This window comes from Physeter macrocephalus, chromosome 21, assembly GCF_002837175.3.
Source record: "Physeter macrocephalus isolate SW-GA chromosome 21, ASM283717v5, whole genome shotgun sequence".
NCBI classification, from domain to species: Eukaryota; Metazoa; Chordata; class Mammalia; order Artiodactyla; family Physeteridae; genus Physeter; species Physeter macrocephalus.
Window position 1 is genome coordinate 66499397 of NC_041234.1, and position 19896 is coordinate 66519292.

Here is a 19896-nt window from a genome sequence, read left to right on the forward strand (position 1 = left end):
AATCCTGAAGTTTATATTTGCATTTTCAAGAATGTCAGTTCAACACTTCTGTATAATAATTGGGCTTTGGTTTTTACAGTTCCAAAAAAAGCAAAATATTTTCCTGTGGCCAATTGTACACCCAGAATATTGGGACTGAGGTTACAACTTGCCACACATCAAGGCCAGAGATTAAGAAGAAAAATTGTGACACTTAAAGAACAAACAACAAACCTGAAAATAAACACTACATCAAACTAAAAGGTGTATAGTAAAAGAAATCATTAAATTAAAAAGGCAATTGACAGAATGGGAGAAAATATTTGCTCCCGTTTGTTACCATCCCATATGATAACGTATCTGATAAGGGGTTAGCATCCTAAATATATAAGGAACTCATACAACTGAATAGCAAAAATTCCTGAATAGAAACAGCTCAATACCATATTAATCATGTAGAAACTAATATACATATCAGAGATTTAAAAAAAAAATAAATTATATTAACTATTCCATCAGTTAGACTAAATTATAATATTCTCTAGGGCTCATGGTTCTTTCAGTTGATCATGATAGGTATGTTGTACCTAGAAGTCAATAACTATCAATCCAAAATAATAGATTGTTACTTCTAATGTCAATAATAAGTCTTAAAATATGAAGTGGAAACTTTGCCTTTCATTTGAGAAACATAGTCAATGGAAATAATTTCATGCAATAGCTACTAAGGCTATAAGGCCATACCTATGCTAGGGCACTCTCCTCCAGGCTTTTTATTTTAATGAAATAAGTATATGGGACAAGATTTTTGTGTGTGTGTTTTTGTTTTGTTTTTATTAGAACTTGTAAAGGTATTTTCTGAAATTCCCTGGGGAATCCAAATCTGGGAACTAAGCTTTCATCTCTTAGTTATTCAGAAGTTTTTAGGGAGAGAAGTAGTAACACAACTAACATTTTAAATTAAATTTCCCTATTACTGGACTGGTTTACCTTATCAAATATGGGTATTGTTTTGACACAACGTGAAAAACGAATTTTATTTATCACACAACTCTGCACTTTGCCAGTACTTAAAAAGACACTTTTCTTGGTTAAGTGTATAATATTCCAAGCTCCCTTGTATTTCAATATACATACTGATAGCATACTGAAGAAAAATTAATATATTTTCAAAATTTCTTACATATTAAAATGGGAAAATGAATCCTTTGTTTCTGACCTTAAAGAAGTAAATTTGTTTTCCCCCCAAGAAAATTATAAAACTGGACAAAATACATACAGCAACACTTTTCATAGATTGGAAATTAAGCAATGCAAGTATGAGAGAAGGAAAAAAATACCTGACTTGATCCTTACAAGCCTCTTGGCTCTCAGATTGGAGGTAATTTCAAAACCAATAAAGGGTGTTTCACATTGGCTGCAGTCGGAGCATAAAATATTGATAATGGAGTAGAGAAATATTAGAATCCAGACAGCTTGAGATGACAGGAATTTGGAGGAAAGAGTTTCACAGAGGAGGGGGCAGGAAAAGGGAAGTTAAATCTTTTGTTTTCTTTATTATATATTATTATGTATAATAATTAGCATTAATATATATAATATGATGTTAATATTATATATATATAACAATTTTGTTCAGAGACAGAATAAAATAGTGTGGGTTAAATTTTGATGAGTCTTTTAGTGGTGGTAATTATATTACATGATATATAATTTTGTCAGTTGTGGAAATTTTTTTTTCATGAAGTACTTAATTTTTTTGGTTCAAGGAATGCATAGATGATTATTGATTTTCTAGAATGTTAAACAATAAAATGCAAATTTACTTTGTACTTTATATCAAGCTGCAATTTTCAATTTTAACAAAAATCTTATAATAACAGCATATTTTTATACAGATAAGGAAACTGTGGCTCATAAAGGTCAAAATTATAAGTAGTGCAGTTAAAATGTGAATACATGTTTACATTACTTTAAAGACAAGATTTATAAAACTGTATACACATGGACCCATTAACACAAACACTATGCACATATGAACATACAATTAAATATGGAAGATAGATGATAAAAAGCACATAAAACATATTAAACATCACTTGTCATTAGGAAATTACAAATTAAATCAATGAAATACCACCACATACCTATTAGAATGGCTAAGAAAATAGTCTGACATTGAACTATTGGTGAGAATGTGGAGCAAGAGAAACTCATGCATTGTTGGTGGAATTCACACAATGGTACAGCCAGATGGGAAAAAAAGTTGTCAGTTTCTTAAAAAGAGAAATATATTTCTTCCATACCATTTAGCAATCACAGTCTTAGGTATTTACCCAACTCATTTGAGAATTTCCATCTACACAAAAAGCTGCATGCAAATGTTTATAACAGCTTTACTCATAATCGACAAAAACTAAATAACTAAGATGTCCTTCAATAGGTCATTCTGGGAAAGGCAAAACTGAGAGACCATAAACATATCAGTGGTTTCCAGGGGTAAAAATGGCTGAAGAGAGGTCGAAATAGGTACAGTAGAGGAGACTTTTTTAGGGTGGTGAACTACTGTGTATGTTATTATAATGATGAATCTAAAACGTTAAAAATAAAAGTATTTCTCAAAACTCATAGAATTTTACAGCACAAAGAATAAACTTGAATTACATAAATTTTAAAAAAAATTTAGGAAGTTGATGTTCCAGGGATGGAAAGCAGAATTTGACAAAATAATCTAAGTGTGCTACAAATGTATGAAATTACCTTACAAGAGGGAGTTGGGGGAAAAATGCTGACACAAGTAACTTTGGAAATGAGTGAAGTCTGTAAGACTACAGGCAAAAGGAACTGTGCACAAGTACTCTATAAGTTTAAAAAATAAGCTTCCATAGAGATTATGAATGAACAATTCTTAAACCGCTAAACACGTATTCTGGAATTGAGGAATTAAATAAGTGGATAGTGGAATGTGGGAGCCAAATTTTTCATTGTTGGAGTAGAGGTTACATATAAACAAAGAGAAGAGGCTAGAATTATGCACATGTTAATGGATTCAAGTTGGAGACATAAGTATGAACTCATTTTAATGTAGACAGAGATGTATACATATAGAAATATATATTAGTATGTTTATATACACAGGTTAGTGTTAGCAACTCTATCCCCTTGCTCTGTCAGGTGAGAAAGCCTAGAAGCAATGATACCCTTGTAGTAAGAAGCACACCCGGTACCCACATCTTGGTTTCTAGCACAATTTACCAATAAAAGGAATCATGGCTCCTTAAAGAAATGGCTCATTCTATGCGTGAGGCAAGAAATAACACAACATGAGCCTAGTGCATCTTGTAGCACCAGAAAATAAGGGAGTGTTTAAGAAAAAACTGACAAAGTTTGGTGTTCATCAAAAAAATATAGAATCTAAGGGAAAAGGACCCAATGGCCAAAGCTAGAAAATATGAGTAACAACATAAATAAATAGTATTGGATTATAAACCAAAGCATAAAATAAATATTTATAAGTTCATACTGATTAAATAAGTAATCAAATAAATACACGAATAAGGAAGAATAGAAAAATCTTTCATGCAAAATAATTTATATAAAAAAATCTACCTTTAAGGCAGTGGTGAATAATTGTGAATTTGGGTTGCACATAGTGACACTTTTTCTAAAGTGTACAGTATAGAAAGGAAGAAAAAAAAGAATAAATTCACAGTGGAGAAAAATACTACCTAAGGTGGGTGACCTAGGTTAACTTCAAGAGTGATGTGTCAAATTAAGAATATGTACTCTTGATATGTTATGATAATAATGGTGCTTTACCTCTCTGTTTTTCAACACATCAACCCAGCCTAAGTATGAGAAAAACACCAAACTTAACGTAGGGAAATTCTGCAAAATACCTGAACAGTTCTCAAAACTGTCAAGGCCACTGAAAACAAAGAAAACCAGAGAAACTCACAAGTCAGAGATCCTAAGAAAAGACGATGGGTAAATGTAATGAATGTAATGTGGTATGTTGAATGGGATCCTAGAACAAATAAAAGACAGAAAAAAGTGAGAAATTTTGAATGAATTATTAACTTCAGTTAATAATAATATATCAATACTGGTTTATTAATTGTGACAAATGTGCCATACTAATGTAAGTTGTTAAGAATAGGGCAAACTGGATGAATCAATGATGGCTGAGCTCCAATCTAAGAAGAGGCGATTTTATCTTAAAGATAAAATCATATATTTGGTTTTTAAACTGAGACTAGCTTACAGTTCATTATCCTAGCTCTGGAATTATATTTATGAAAACATTTATCTTTTACCCCAGGGGAACATTGTGGATTCTGTTACTGATGGTAAATGGCACTGCCAGCATAGGTGTATTCCTTTTAAAGAGATAATAAATATGTGTGGTTTTCCCTCATTACGTTTTCCACCACAGAATATATTTTATTTTGCATAATCAATATGTGTTTTCATTCCAAAACACTATTTTACTTATTATTCTTTATTTTCTCTCCTTAAATTTTTCTTTCATCTTTAAATTTTCATGAGTAAAACTTGATAGATTCTTCCAACTCTTTTACTAAGATTTTCTATTTAAGGATTTTTCTTTTTACACTCAGCTTTCTTCTGCTATATTAAAAGAGACTAGGTTTTACTCTCCACACTGGAATTAACAATTACAGGGCACTGAATTACCTTAGCTTGTGCAGACTAATTTTTAACATTGTAACACAAGTTAAATTTTCTACCATCTTCTATCACCACCCTCAAATGACTGTTGACAATGCAGAGTGAACAGTATTGCTAGGTTCCACATTATTTATAGAAGTAGATCTATATTTCCTTTGTAAAGTTAGATGGCATACAAATAAAGCTACCTTACACTGATTAGGATTTCTCATGGTGGCTTTCCAATCACAGTGATGGAAAAATTCTAAAAAGGTACTTAATTGTTTTGACAATTAAGTTACACAAATGCAGCTAACCTTAATTTAAAAATCTATCTTATCAAAACATATTATGTTGATGACCTATTTCGTTCAAAAATGTATGGATGTCTTGTGAAGAGAATGATTTCATATTTCTTTTAAACTGATTGTTCTGGAATTGTGTAGATAGATGTGTTTCTATTTTACTGTGCATTTAAAGACATTTAATAACAAAATAAGTCAGGAGAAAAGGAATTGAATAAATTTTAAAGAGACAGTGTAAGGAGAGAAGGATTTATGGTAAGCAGAGGTAATTTATCAAAAGGTAAGATGTATTTAAAACCAAACAAAAAGATATGTCAAATATAATTTTTAAATATGAGTCCTGGAACAATATCTTCAGTTGAAAATGAAATTCAAAATGATGATAATATCACTAGGCATTTAACAAAAAAGATAAATAAAACCTCTCATGGATTTGTTTGCACCATTATAAGACAATTTCCAAGCAAATTAATCAGGGTATCCATTATTTCAAAGAGAAAAGTAGATTAAAAACATGCTGTATTGGACTCTTTAACAATTATTTTCTTTCTAGAAAATATAGATAGGTAGAGTCAATAAGTGAGTTTCCTTTCACATTGAATCATTGAAGTTTCAATGAATGTACTTCTGAAATGGGACTTTTCCTCTTTCTCCTCCTTCTTTATTAAAAGAGCTAAGAATCAATATTTCCTTCTTTGTTCAGAGATTTTTGATTGTACTAGCAAAGACTTTCAACATGTGGAATATAATTTTTATAAACTAAAATGACCAGAACATAACTATTTTATACCAAAATTTGTGCAGATATTTTGCCATGACATAAATTTAAATTTTTATAATATCACTAACAATGCAAAAGCAATATGTTTTTATACTCTTGTATGAATGAATAAACAGAGATTTTCACCTAAACTAACTTTATAACAGATCACTGTATAGAATATGTAGCTTTCTTGATCAAATAGTAGGTAAAACAGTAGGTAGAAATGAAAGTTACACTTACTGGTAAGCTAAACCTTTAAACAGACTGTATGACCTCACCATGCTTAATAAACTCATTGAATGCCTGATTCTTTTTAACTAAAATGTTTATTCATTACAGTCATTTCCTTCCATTAAGAAAACCAGTAACTAAGTACTATTCAGATAATCATTTTAAAGGCATTCCTTGGGAATATGACTAGCTCCAAAGCAGATGAAGCCAACAGATAGATAGATAGATAGATAGATAGATAGATAGATGATAGATAGGACCAAATCACATACTTGATATTTTGCCACATTTAAAACAGTATCTTTTTTGTATTTTTCTACATAAATATACCTTTCCATATATAATTAATCTTTTCTTCTCCTCTCTCTTTCATATTGGGGTGTTATGTCACTAGAGTGTACTTCTTGGACAGAGCTGTATTATCCAAAATACAAATGCCTTAATATATCTTTGCATGATATTCAGTCATTTTATCAGTGTATATCAGAATTCAGAAGAACAGCCACAAAATATTAATTAAAATTTATGTGAGGATATCAGAGAAATGACTGAAAAACTTTAAATTATGGGCTACAAAACAGCACATTGATAATTCAGGACAAGAGTGGAGAGTCAGAAATATTGGAGTAGAGAGGTAAGTTTATAAACTACAATGTAAACTAAATCAGCATCAAAAAAGAAAAACTGGCAATGTTGTATCTTTCAATATGATCAGTTTGTTTAACAAACATAATAGAAAACACCTAGATAAAAAGTAAACAAAAATATCTAATTCAATAGAACAGAGAGCTAGCTGTTAAAGTTACTTGAGCTTGAAAAGCCAAAATCCTACTACATGTTGGTAGTCAATTCCCATTCTCTCCCTAACCCAACCCTAGGCAAACATTAACCTACATTTTGTCTCTATAGATTTGAATATTCCAAACATTTAAAATAATTTTTAACTTACTTATTGAATCTAATTTTCACACTACAAACTTACTCATTTAAGGTATACAATATAATGTTTTAGGATTTTTTTGTACTCTATTCACAGAATTATGCAACTATAACCACAGTCAATTTTAGAATATTTTCATCAACTCAAAAAGAAACATCCTATCTTTTGGCTATAATCCAGCTTTTACCCAATCTCCCACCCTAAACAAACACTGATCTACTTTCTATACAGATTTCCCTATTCTGGACATTTCATATAAATGGATAAATATAATATGCAGACTTTTCTAACTGGTTCCTTTCACTTCACAGAATGTTTTCAAGGTTCATCCATATTGTAGCATGCTTCAATATCCATTCCTTTTTATGACCAAATAATATTCCATTGTATGGTTATACCACACTTTGTTTATCTTATCCGTCCATCTGTTGATGGACATTTGGAATGTTTTCACTTTTTTGCTTCATTACTAGATATCCTTGCTAAATTTCTATAGAGTGTTCTCCTCTCCTCCCCACTTTTTTTTGTTTGTTTTCTTTCCTCAATCACATCATGAATGTAAGCTAGTTGTGATGTTAGACTTCCTGATCATTTGCCACTGATATTGATGTTTTGTTTTCAACATGCTTCTGGGTGTAGAATTTTCTATAATTTGCTCAATGTAAAGTTAGTTCCCTCCAGTCCTCCAGAGCAGCAGACTACCAGTCCTAATGGCTTGCCTGGGATTTAGATCTTCCACAACACAGATCTGGGGGGAGTGAAAGAGGGATGGGAACAGCCTCTAGTAAAGTGCTCAGCTTCCCATTGTTTTTTGTTTTGTTTTTAACTAGATTCTACGGATTTTCTTGAATAAATGCTCCTAATATTTTTTGTTTGTTTGTTTTGTTTTTTTTTGCCTTCAGTCACTTTCCAGAGTTTGACAACATACTACAATTCCATTCTTCCTTTTGTCTTTGAGAAATAGTACTCAGTGTGAAAGGAAAATTATAGGAATGTAATACATAAGAAGTAAAGAAAAACTCAGTAGACCTGAATTTGTATTTGAAGGATGATTATGAATTCATGTCATTTCATATTTTAAAAATATATAGATAGTATCTATATATAAATATATGTTTCCTGCCTATTGATAAACAATAGAAAAAAATAGCCAAATCAGAAGCAGTCAGAATCCTAGGCCCCCATACTGTGGTTTTGAAATACCATTTACCATTAAAAGTAACCAGTGCTTCTTAGAGGAATTGCTGATACAAATTTTAAGGCAGGAAATATGCAAGATGAGCCTGGATATCTTGTCATACCAGATTTCACTTAAGCTGCAAAAATCTATTAGTATTATATTATCTCAAAGAAGCTGTCCCTGGAAGATAATGAGCAAACAAGAGATTTAATAAGAATTATAATTGCAATGGGTTGAAACCCATCAGCTATGTTTAAATTCATGATTCAGAGTGGTGTAAAAAAAATTCATTCATCTTCCAATGATATGACTATCAAATTTCTTATCTTGAAAATTGGTAAAGAGAAAGAATCAAGAATTTGTTTTTCCTTGTTAAAAGAGCAGTACCACTAAGTAACCAAGTAGTAGCTGATGAAAAGTTTGTCTTTATAAGAGCATTTTAACTAATAAATATAACTGGAATTATAAAATTAGAGGATCCTTATTTTGAAATACCCAATGAATGAATGACTTTAAGCATTGAGCATCGATATTTCTAACATCACAAAAGAGTGACAGGCATTATGACATAATATCCAGTTCTAAAAGAATGAACACAATATCACATACCATTTCACCAGAGATATAAATTTAGTCTGATCAAGCTTCTGGATTCCACTGAAAAAATGTTAAAAAATATTCAGAAGAAATAATCTGTTGAATTGCACTCTGAGTAGGCAATCTTCAAAATGTGTCTTGTGTGCAAATCTACAAATCAAAGATTGCTGTTAAAAATCCTTAGTAGGCTAAATGAGAAAAAAAAAAAGAGAGAGAGAGAAGACTCAAATAAATAAAATCAGAAATGGAAGCAAACTCATTACAATCAACACCCTGAAGTTTAAAAAGATCCTAAGAAACTATTATGAACAATTACATGCCAAAGAATTGGACAATCTAGAAGAAATGAATAAATTCAAAGAAACATACAACATACCAAAACTGAATCAAAAAGAAATAGAAAGTCTGAGCAGATCAATAACAAATACAGAAATTGAATCAGTAAATAAAAACTTTCCAAATAACAACAAAAAACCCAGGATCAGATGTTTTCACAAGTGAATTCTATCAGACATTTAACTATGAATTAACACCAGTGCTTCTAAAGTCTTTAAAAAAATAGAAGAAGAAACACTTTCAAATTCTTTTTTTCATGCCAGCATCCCCCTGATACCAAAGCCAGAAAAGGATACTATAAGAATAGAAAATTACAGGCCAGTATTAATGATAAGATGGATGCAAAATTCCCAAAAGAATATTAGCAACAGCACGTTAAATGGATCATACACCATAACCAAGTGGGAATTCTGGGGTTATAAAGAATGTTTGTATATGCAAAGCAATATGATACACCACAATAGCAGAATAAAGGATAAAAATCATATAACCTCAATAGATTAAAAAAGCATTTGACAAAACTGAACATCCTTTTATGAAAAAACTCAATAAATTATGTATAAAAAACATTTTTCTCAATACAATAAAGGCCATATATGATAAGCCCACAGAGAACATCATACTCAATGGTGAAAAACTGAAAGATTTCCCTTTGAGATCTGAAACAAAGTAAGGATGTCCATTCTTGCCACTTCTCTTCAACATAGTACTAAAATTCCTAGCCAGTGAAGTTAAGTGAGAAAACTAAATGAAAGGCATCCATATCAGAAAGGAAGAAGTATAATTCTCTCTGTTCATAGATCACATAATATTATATTTTAAAAACCCTAAACACTGTACAAAAAAATGTTAGAATTAATAAATGAATTCAACAATTTTTTAGGGTACAAACTCAACATACAAAACAGATGTAGTTCTATAGACTAAAAATGAATTGTCAGAAAAATATTTCATTTAAAATAACATCATAAAGAATAATATACTTAGAAATAAACTTAACCAAGAAAGTGAAAGACTTGTACACTGAAACTATAAAACAATGATGAAGAAAATTAAAGCACACAAAAAAATGGAAAGGCATCCTGTATTTATGGATTGGAAAAATTAATATTGTTAAAATGTCCAAACTATGTAAATTGATCTACAGATTCAGTACAATACATATCAAACTCCCAATAGCAATTTTTACAGAAATAGAAAAACAACCCTAAAATTCATATAGATTCACAGAAGACTCTGAATAGTGAAAGCAATTTTGAGCAAGGAAACAAAGCTGAACACATCATGCTTCCTGATTTCAAAATATATTACAGAGTTATAGCAATGAAAACAATATGGTGCTGGAATAAAAATAGGCACATAGACCAATGCAACCAAATAGAGAGCCTAGAAATAAACCCACACCTATAAATTCAGTTGATCTTTGACAGGGGGCCAAGAATACACCTGTAAAAAAATGAAATTGGACCATTACATCACACCATATACAAAAATCAACTCTAATGAATTTAAAACTTAAATGTAGGAACTGAAACCATAAAATTCTTAGAATAAAACAGATAAAATTCTTCTGGAAATTTAATAATGATATTTTGGGTACCATACCAAAAATACAGGCAACAAAAGCAAATATAATTATAATTATGTCATATTAAAAAGCTTCTGCACAGCACAGGAAGGAATAACAAAATGAAAATTCACCTCATGGAATGGCAAAAATATTTACAAACCATATATCTTATAAAGGGTTAATATCCAAAGTATATAAGAAATTCCTACAGCTCAATAGAAAAAAAACAAACAATAAAAAACCAGATTTATAATGGGCAAAAGAAATGAATAAACATTTTTCTGAAGAAAACATACAAATAGCCAACAAGTATATGAAAAGGTGCTTAATATCACTAATCATCAGGTAAATGCAAATCAAAAGCACAATGATATATCACTTCAAACCTGTTAGGATATTTTTATAAAAACAAAATAACAGGGGCTTCCCTGGTGGCACAGTGGTTGAGAGTCCGCCTGCCGATGCAGGGGATATGGGTTTGTGCCCCGGTCGGGGAAGATATCACATGCCGCGGAGCGGCTATGCCCGTGAGCCATGGTTGCTGAGCCTGCGTGTACGGAGCCTGTGCTCTGCAATGGGAGGCCACAACAGTGAGAGGCCCGCGTACCGCAAAAAAAAAAAAAAAAAGAAACCTAAAGAAAAATTGCCCAGTTATCTTCAAGGATTATTGTTCATTCTTCTTTTAATTAATCATTATTTTTAGTCTAACCAAGTTTATTTTTTTAACACCTTTATTGGAGTATAATTGCTTTACAATAGTGTGTTAGTTTCTGCTTTATAACAAAGTGAATCAGTTATATATATACATATGTCCCCATATCTCTTCCCTCTTGCATCTCCCTCCCGCCCACCCTCCCTATCCCACCCCTCTAGGTGGTCACAAACCACCTAGCTGATCTCCCTGTGCCATGCGGCTGCTTCCCACTAGCTATCCACCCTACGTTTGGTAGTGTAGATATATCCATTCCACTCTCTCACTTCGTCACAGCTTACCATTCCCCTTCACCATATCCTGAAGTCCATTCTCTAGTAGGTCTGTGTCTTTATTCCCATCTTACTCCTAGGTTCTTCATGACATATTTACAACGTGACATTAGAATTAAAAAAAGAAATTATGCCTTTTGTGACATCATGTGTCAAGCTAGTGGACATCATGCTAAGTGAAATAAGCCAGACATAGGAGAACAAATACTACATGATTCTACTTTTATGATGAACCTAAACTGGTAAAGCCCATATTAGCAGAGTGAAATGCTGTTTGAGGGGTTGAGGAAATGGGAAATTATTAATGAAATGGTACAAAGTTTCAGGTATACAAGATGAGTCAGTATTAGAGATCTAATGAACAGCATAGTGCCTATAGTTAACAATACTATATGGTATACATAAACATTTGTTAAGAGAGTAAACATTATATTGAGTATTCTTATCACAAAATAATCATATTAACTCTAATAATAGATAAGAGGGCAGAGGGAAATTTTGGAGTTGATTAATAGGTTTAGGGCATAGATTGTGGTGATGGTTCAGTGGGTTTATATTTACCTCCAAATTCATCAAGTTGTAAACATTAGGTACAGCTTTTTTTTTCTTTTTTTTTTTTCTGTACGCAGGCCTCTCACCGCTGTGGCCTCTCCCATTGCAGAGCACAGGCTCTGGACGCGCAAGCTCAGCAGCCATGGCTCACGGGCCCAGCCTTTCCGCGGCACGTGGGATCCTCCTGGACCGGGGCATGAACCCGCATCCCCCGCATCGGCAGGCGGAATGCCAACCACTGCGCCACTAGGGAAGCCCTGTACAGCTTTTATATATTAAAAATTAATGTGCTAATCCTAATCTCCCAATTCGGCCCACCCTTCCCTTCCCCGACAGTGTCCACATGTCCATTCTTTATGTCTGCATCTCTATTTCTGCCCTGCAGATAGGTTCATCTGTACCATTTTTCTAGATTCCACATATATGCGCTAATATACGATATTTGTTTTTCTCTTCCTGACTTACTTCACTCTGTATGACAGAGTCTAGGTCCATCCACATCTCTACAACTGACCCAAATTTGTTCCATTTTATGGCTGAGTAATATTCCATTGTATATATGTACCATGTGGGGGTGTGGGAGGGAGGCCCAAGAGGGAGGGGATATATGTATACATATAACTGATTCACTTCGTTGTACAACAGAAACTAGCACAACATTTTAAAGCAACTATACTCTAATAAAAAAAATTTTTTAATTAATGTGCTAAAAGATCATAATAAACTGAAAAATAATCATGAGAATTAAATGTTTTAAAAAATGTTTATTATTATCTAATTTTTGAAAGCAAAACATATGAAGAGTTTATTGTGTGAAAAGTAAATTCTAAAGTGTTATGTATGTATTACTTTTTTTTAAAATTTTGTTCAAACCTTTTTATTAAGGTAATTTTCAAACAGACCCAAAAGCAGAGGGAATGATCTATTGAATTCTCATGTGCACATACCCCACTTTCAATTAATGGCCTCTCCTCTTTCTCCCACTTTCTTCTCCTCGTATTACTCTTGAAATAAGTAAATCAATGTTTTGATTTTTAATTAGAGGTTAAAAGTTTATTTTCTGATGCCTGAATTTGAACTTATATGTATTAATGCATTAACTTAGAAGCATAGTTTTGCAAGTTCTTATACATTCAAACCATAGATAATAAAATATATTCGTTAATATAAAAATACTGAAATAGTGGGCAAATGTGTGCTTATATCAATGTTTTAATTTTTAAAATAATGGCATCAAATCAAAATACCATCAGCAGTATATGGGTTAAGTACATTATGATGCATCCGAAAAAGGGAATGTCGCTATCCTTTAAAATGGTGCATGGATCTATATTTTTTGACAAATTAAAAATTCTGAATCCTTTTTTTAAATTTGAAAAGAATTGTTTGCATTATTATGTTTTAATTATTCATATATGTATATGTGTGTATGTACATAGAAAACTATAGTGAGACTACAAAAAAATGTCACTATTTGTGATTATCTCTGCATGGTAGAATTAGGTTTTCAATTTGTTTATCTGTGTTATCTATTGTTTCTGTAACAAACATAATTATTCCTTCAATAATAAAACACATTGTTTCTATTTTCAAATAATATATTTCTAAAATCTATCTCCCTCATTGCCTCAATTAATCTTTCTCCCTTTGTACTACTTCATACTTTCAAGTGGGAAGAGAAGGTAGGCAGAGAATAGGAAATAATTCAGCTAAAATTTGTAGCTTTGACATGTATAGCCATTCATAGTTTTCAAAATATTATATTCCAATGAAATAAGGTAGGTTGAGTTGTGACACACACTAATAGCAGATGGACCAATCTATTAACTCTTCTCAGTAACATAGAGTATATTTCTCAACTTGTAAATACAGGTAGTTTGTAAATCCTTGTAGTTACATGCAGCTAAATGATTAAGTTCTGTACAGTGGAAAGTGGTTAGAAGTGATATATGTCACTTTCAGTCATAACACATGAAAAACTCTCACATACATGCATACTTTGCATGTTCTTTCTCCATGCAAAGTATCCTTAGAAGTTCTAAGTGAAGATGTTGAAACCAGAAGATAGAAGGATTCCAGATCCTTGAATCACACTTCAAGAAAAACAACCTATAATTAGTTATAACCATTTTAGACTTTATGTAAACTAGATATACTTCTCTGTTAAACTGATGAATTTTTACTTTCTTTTTGTGCTAGATATTTTCTGCTTTCCATTCCAGATCCACTATCTTGTATTCTCCACCCTAAACTCTGCCCCCAAATGCTATCTTATATGATAAGAATTAAGTGGTTGCCTTGCTGTTTTGATTTGCTCTCTTTCTGCCAGGAAATGCTGGCAGCTGGAGATTCAAATAAAAGAGGAATGCAAAATTGAGGTATTTATTACCTCAGCTCCCTCCATGCCTTGTTTCCAACAGATTTCATCCTCTGACCGAAGTCCACAGCTCCTATAATATGCACCTTTCCAACAGCTCTCTCTTCTGGAACCACATATTTTTCTTACACTTTCAAGGCTAGGTTTAGCTGACCACTGTTGCAGTCCTCCTCAGTATATTCAGTTACTTGCTGCTTTTGTTAAAGCCTACCCACACTTGTAAATAATCTCTTTATTAAGGTCTCCTCAGTTACTTAATTTTATGTTATGTGTTTCCTGATAAGACCTTGACTAATAATGTTGTTACAGCAATTAGATAAGGTTAATTAATATGTGTCAATCTATACAGCAATAATGTCTCAGATTATCTCAGAGCTATTCTTCTAACCTATTCATTTGCATATGTGTTAAGCAGCAGTTTCCAAAGAAGACGTTGGCCAATGGATTTTTCTTTACACATTCCCTTTGTGTTCATTAAAGCTAATAAATAGGAAAGCTTGATATACTACTTCTTATAAGATCCTATTATTTAATATATTTTTAATAAAAATACTTATTAAATGTTATGTAGTATTAGTTATATTGGAAAAATACTCATATTTGCCTTAAAAAACTTGACAGTCTAATTTTATAGGTGAGATATCCATATATTAACATTACAGGGAATTTTAAGATAGTATGAACGTTTTGTGGTATAGAAAGGGATATGATTTTGTAGGAAAATTATTTTGGAAATGTCACTTAAAGGACTGATGGATGGAAGAACACAAAATAGAAACAAAAGGCTAGTACTTTTTTTTTTTTTTGCGGTACGTGGGCCTCCCACCGCTGTGGCCCCACCCGTTGCGGAGCACAGGCTCCGGACGTGCAGGCCCAGTGGCCATGGCTCACGGGTCGAGCCGCTCCGCGGCATGCGGGATCCTCCCGGACCGGGGCACGAACCCGTGTTTCCTGCATCGGCAGGTGGAATCTCAACCACTGCGCCACCAGGGAAGTCCAGGGCTGGTACTATTATAGAAACAGGAATGTAGGATAAAAACACTGAGGCAAAGAGAATAGGCTGTGGCAGAGTGTACAGTCGCAAGCTTCATGTTTTATTCTATTAGCAAATGGTAGAGAAAAGTAAGATGGAATAAATATATAAAAGATCATTGTCTAATAGAACAAGAATATTACACTGATGGAACACAAATATTGATTGCCTGGGCAGTTTCATTTTGTGTAACAAATACTCAAATGTTAGGCTATCCAAGATGAAGCTGACCTTGATAGTAGTATATAATAAAACTTGGTGAATAAATTGTCACTGAGAAAATCATGTAAATAATTTAGGAAATAAATACCCTTGGCTTCCAGCCAAGATAGAGGAGTGGGGGTCAGGTTTATTATCCCCTTGGAACATTTTTTTTTAAAAAAATAAATTTATTTATTTATTTTTGACTGCTTTGGTTCTTCATTGCTGTGCATGGATTTCTCTAGTTGCGGGGAGCTGAGGTTACTTTTGTTGTGGTGTGCAGGCTTCTCATTGCAGTTGCTTTTCCTGTTGCATAGCATGGGTTCTAGGGCACGTGCGCTTCAGTAGTTGTGGCCCACGGGCTCTAGAGCACAGGCTCAGTAGTTGTGGCACATGGGCTTTGTTGCTCCTCAGCATGTGGGATCTTCCCAGACCAGGCCTTGAACCCATGTCCCCTGCATTGGCAGGTGTATTCTTAACCACTCTGCCACCAGGGAAGCTCGCAACAACTTTTTAAAATGTGAAACAATACTTTTAGTATAATTAGTGTCAGGCAATTAAGAGCAGTGATCATTCAGATAACTGAGATAATTTCAACAATTATTTCTACTGCCTGGTTAGAGTTTCCAGGCTGTGGTGCAGTGATGGAGGTACCCAGCGAGAGCTGCTGAACTGCTTGAGTTTAGGAGACAGAGCTGGAATTCTGAGAGGTCAGGGTGGGTAGAATTTTCAGATCAAAGTACTGAAGATAAAAGACCTGAATATAAAGATAACTCAGGAGATCTGAAAACCCCATAGAGACTTCAACTGAATAGAATCAGCCAGTGCGTCTGTGAAGAAGCTACTAAAGGCCAGGAAAAGAACCAATTGAAATAATTAGGAGGGTGGGAATTCTTGGTGCAAAACCAGCCATGAATAGTGCCTGTCCCCATCAGCCAGACTGGAAAGCATTATAATTCATGGGGTACCATATAGAATTCTTAAAAATATCTTGCTTTAGTCTTAGGTAAAGTTAGCCCAAGACTGAATGCTGTTTTGGTCCCATAAGACAAATCTTCAAAGCAAGACCAAAAAGGATCAAACTTTTTTCAGGTAACTTAACTCCATCCAAGAACAAACCTCCAAACCTCCAAACCTCCAATATATCCATAGGGATGCAGACAAATATCCATAAAACAAACCAAAAAAATGTACAATATCTGGAAGCCCATCAAAATTACTGTGAATTAAAAGAAGCAAGAAAATATAACAAATAATAGAAGGAAAAATCAATCAAATCTGACCCAGTGCTGATATAGACAATAGAATTTGTAGAAAAGACACTAAAACTGTTATTGTAACTATACTCAATTTTTTCAAAACCTCGAGGAATTATTGAAAATGATATGTAAAAATGAAATAGATCTTCTATAGATAAAAACTACAATGTCTGTAGTGAAAAAAAAAAACCTGGACATTACCAATGATAGATTAGACAATGCATAAAAACAAAACAAAACAAAACAAAAAACAGTGAACTTGAAGCCATGGGGAGAGAAACTATCCAAAACTGAAATACAGAGAATAAAAGGGCCAAAAATGGGGGAAAAAAAAAAAAGGAATATCAGTGAGCTAAGAAACAACTGGGAGGGGCCTAATAAATATGGAATTTGATTCCCTGATACAAAAAAAAAGAGAGGAAATACATTTTAAGAAATATTTGAAGAAATAATGACTAAAATTGTTCAAACTGGAAGTAATTATTAACCCAAAGATTAAAAATATCTGCAAAATGTCAATGAATCCTAAGCAAAGCATATGACGGAAACTGTGCCAAAGCAGGTTCTAATCAAATTTCTCAAAATGACTAATAAATAGAAAATGTTAAATTTGGCAGAGATGTCACATACAGAGGAATGTTTGTGGAGCAACATCTTTGAAGTGTTAAATAAAAAAATTCTCTCAAGTTTTTAGAGTGCCTTAACTCATGAAATATTATACACAGTTTTCTATTTATGAATATATGTGGCTTTTGCCTAGAGAGTCCATTCTTTTGTAATGAATCAAAATAACCCGTGACCCACAAATATTTTTAAAATACTTATTTGTATTACAGTGATTCTTAGCATACTTTAAATCAAAACAAAAGACAAAAAAAAACCAGCAAAAAAACCTTGAGAGATATGCTTATGTATTAGAAAATGCCCTGCAATGGGAATCATTATGCTTGAGCTCTCATCTCATCTCAGCAATTAGTTTTCTGTATAATAAATAGTATGTATCCTCAGCTATACAATAAAGGAATTGGATTAGATTGCCTTTAATATTTCTTCTTACTTGAAAACCCTGTGGTTTCATCTCGTGTCAATTGTCATACTGATGTGTGTGAATGAAAGTGAAGAAGACAATGAAAGAAACAGTCTCTCTGCTTAGTAGAACTACATTTTGGCAAGAAATAGATGATCATCAATAGGTTTAAAGAGGCAATCAAGTTATCTTCTAGCAGTTATCATAAGTCAAGTATTTATGAGCTCTTCCTCACCTGCTTCAAAGCTTCTTCTTTAGCCTAATTCTCTATAGGATAAGCATGTTGATTATATTGGGAAGATAATTTTGCTAACTCTCCTGTATGTTATAATTACAATCTACTTTGTATGATTGAAGTTATATACCTATACCGTCTCATCATTTCATAAAGAACATGACATAGCTTATAAAATATGAATATGATAAGAAAAAGCAGGAAAATATGTGAATGTTTCTATAGCTTTGTGAGAGCAAGAACAGGCAGGCACAGAACTGTATATATGATATGCATCTGTTAAATGTTTGTAAGTACAAATGAATGAATTAATAAAAATCAGTCAGAACTCGAAGGAGAAAAGTAACTCAGTGCTACCAATAATATAAGAGTCTAGTTATTGAGATAAGTATTATTATTTTTTAATTATTTGTTATATAGTGAGAGGCATTTGTCATTAGAATAAATAAGTAAATAATTTATAATGATAAATAACCTCACTTAATGAAGAAAAAGAACTCCATAAGGATCAAGTTCACACTTTTTTCATTCCAGATTTGACAGCTGAGACTGTAAGTGTAGCTATTACAGTGCCTCTGTTGGAAGTAGAGGTTAACATTGAGCATTGTCGGAATCTTTTCAAATTCTTGGTACTCAGAAAGAGTGATATGGTTTTAGATAAGGGTGGTACATCTCGTGAAAAAGTGTTTTAGCCTCTACAACTCCAGAGAGATCTTGGAGAAATTGAAAAAGCACGTTGAAAAAAATAAAAGAAAGAAATGATAAAAAAGATAAATTAGAATAAATTTTTAGAATAACAGTTTAATAAATCCTCATTTTATTGTCTTCAAAAATTTGTTTATAGTCTCTTAAAAAATAAGGCCAAATCTCTAAAATGCTTTTTCCTAATAACTTCTTGACAATATGTCAAGCATATATAAAACAGTACCAGATTTTAAAATTTGAGTATTGTGGATACATATATGGTACTGTGGAATTAAGCAAAAAGTGCTGTGAAACAAAAAGATAATCTGTATTCTATTTTTAATATTTACTATTTACTTGAAAACATATATAATTCTATGTATACACATAAGTGTGATCATGTCATACATCCCTATTTTTAGTACAGTAGTTTCCACTTGTATTACTTGGAGTATAAAAAGTATTATTAAAATAACAAAATTTAGCCTTGGTTTTTAGCTCAAATTTTCTATTCAGCTTTGGCTTTAGTTTCATTGTTTGCAAGTCTGATTTCAATACTTATTCTGACAATACTAAATGTGTATGTGTTTAAAAGATTTTATGATTGTGTGGGGTTAATATCACACTGAGAATATGAAGGTCAATAATATAAATATGTCAATTGGATTTATATTTATTATGTAACTATTCACATCTAGTTGTAGACAATTATTCTAGGTGTAACATATATTTAAAATCTGCTCTGCATATATATGAGAGTCTATAAGGTGAAATATAAGATTTTAATAATTGTAAAAACTGGAAAATGCTGCAATAATTAGTGATGATTGTGAAAGTTTTTAGTTTTGTTAAATATTTTAATAACCTTCAAATAGCAAACAAATATATATTAAATGATAATATTAAGAGACAGTGCATTACACTGATAACTTTACAGAGACATTTTTATTCTCTGAAGCTAAAAATATTTATGTA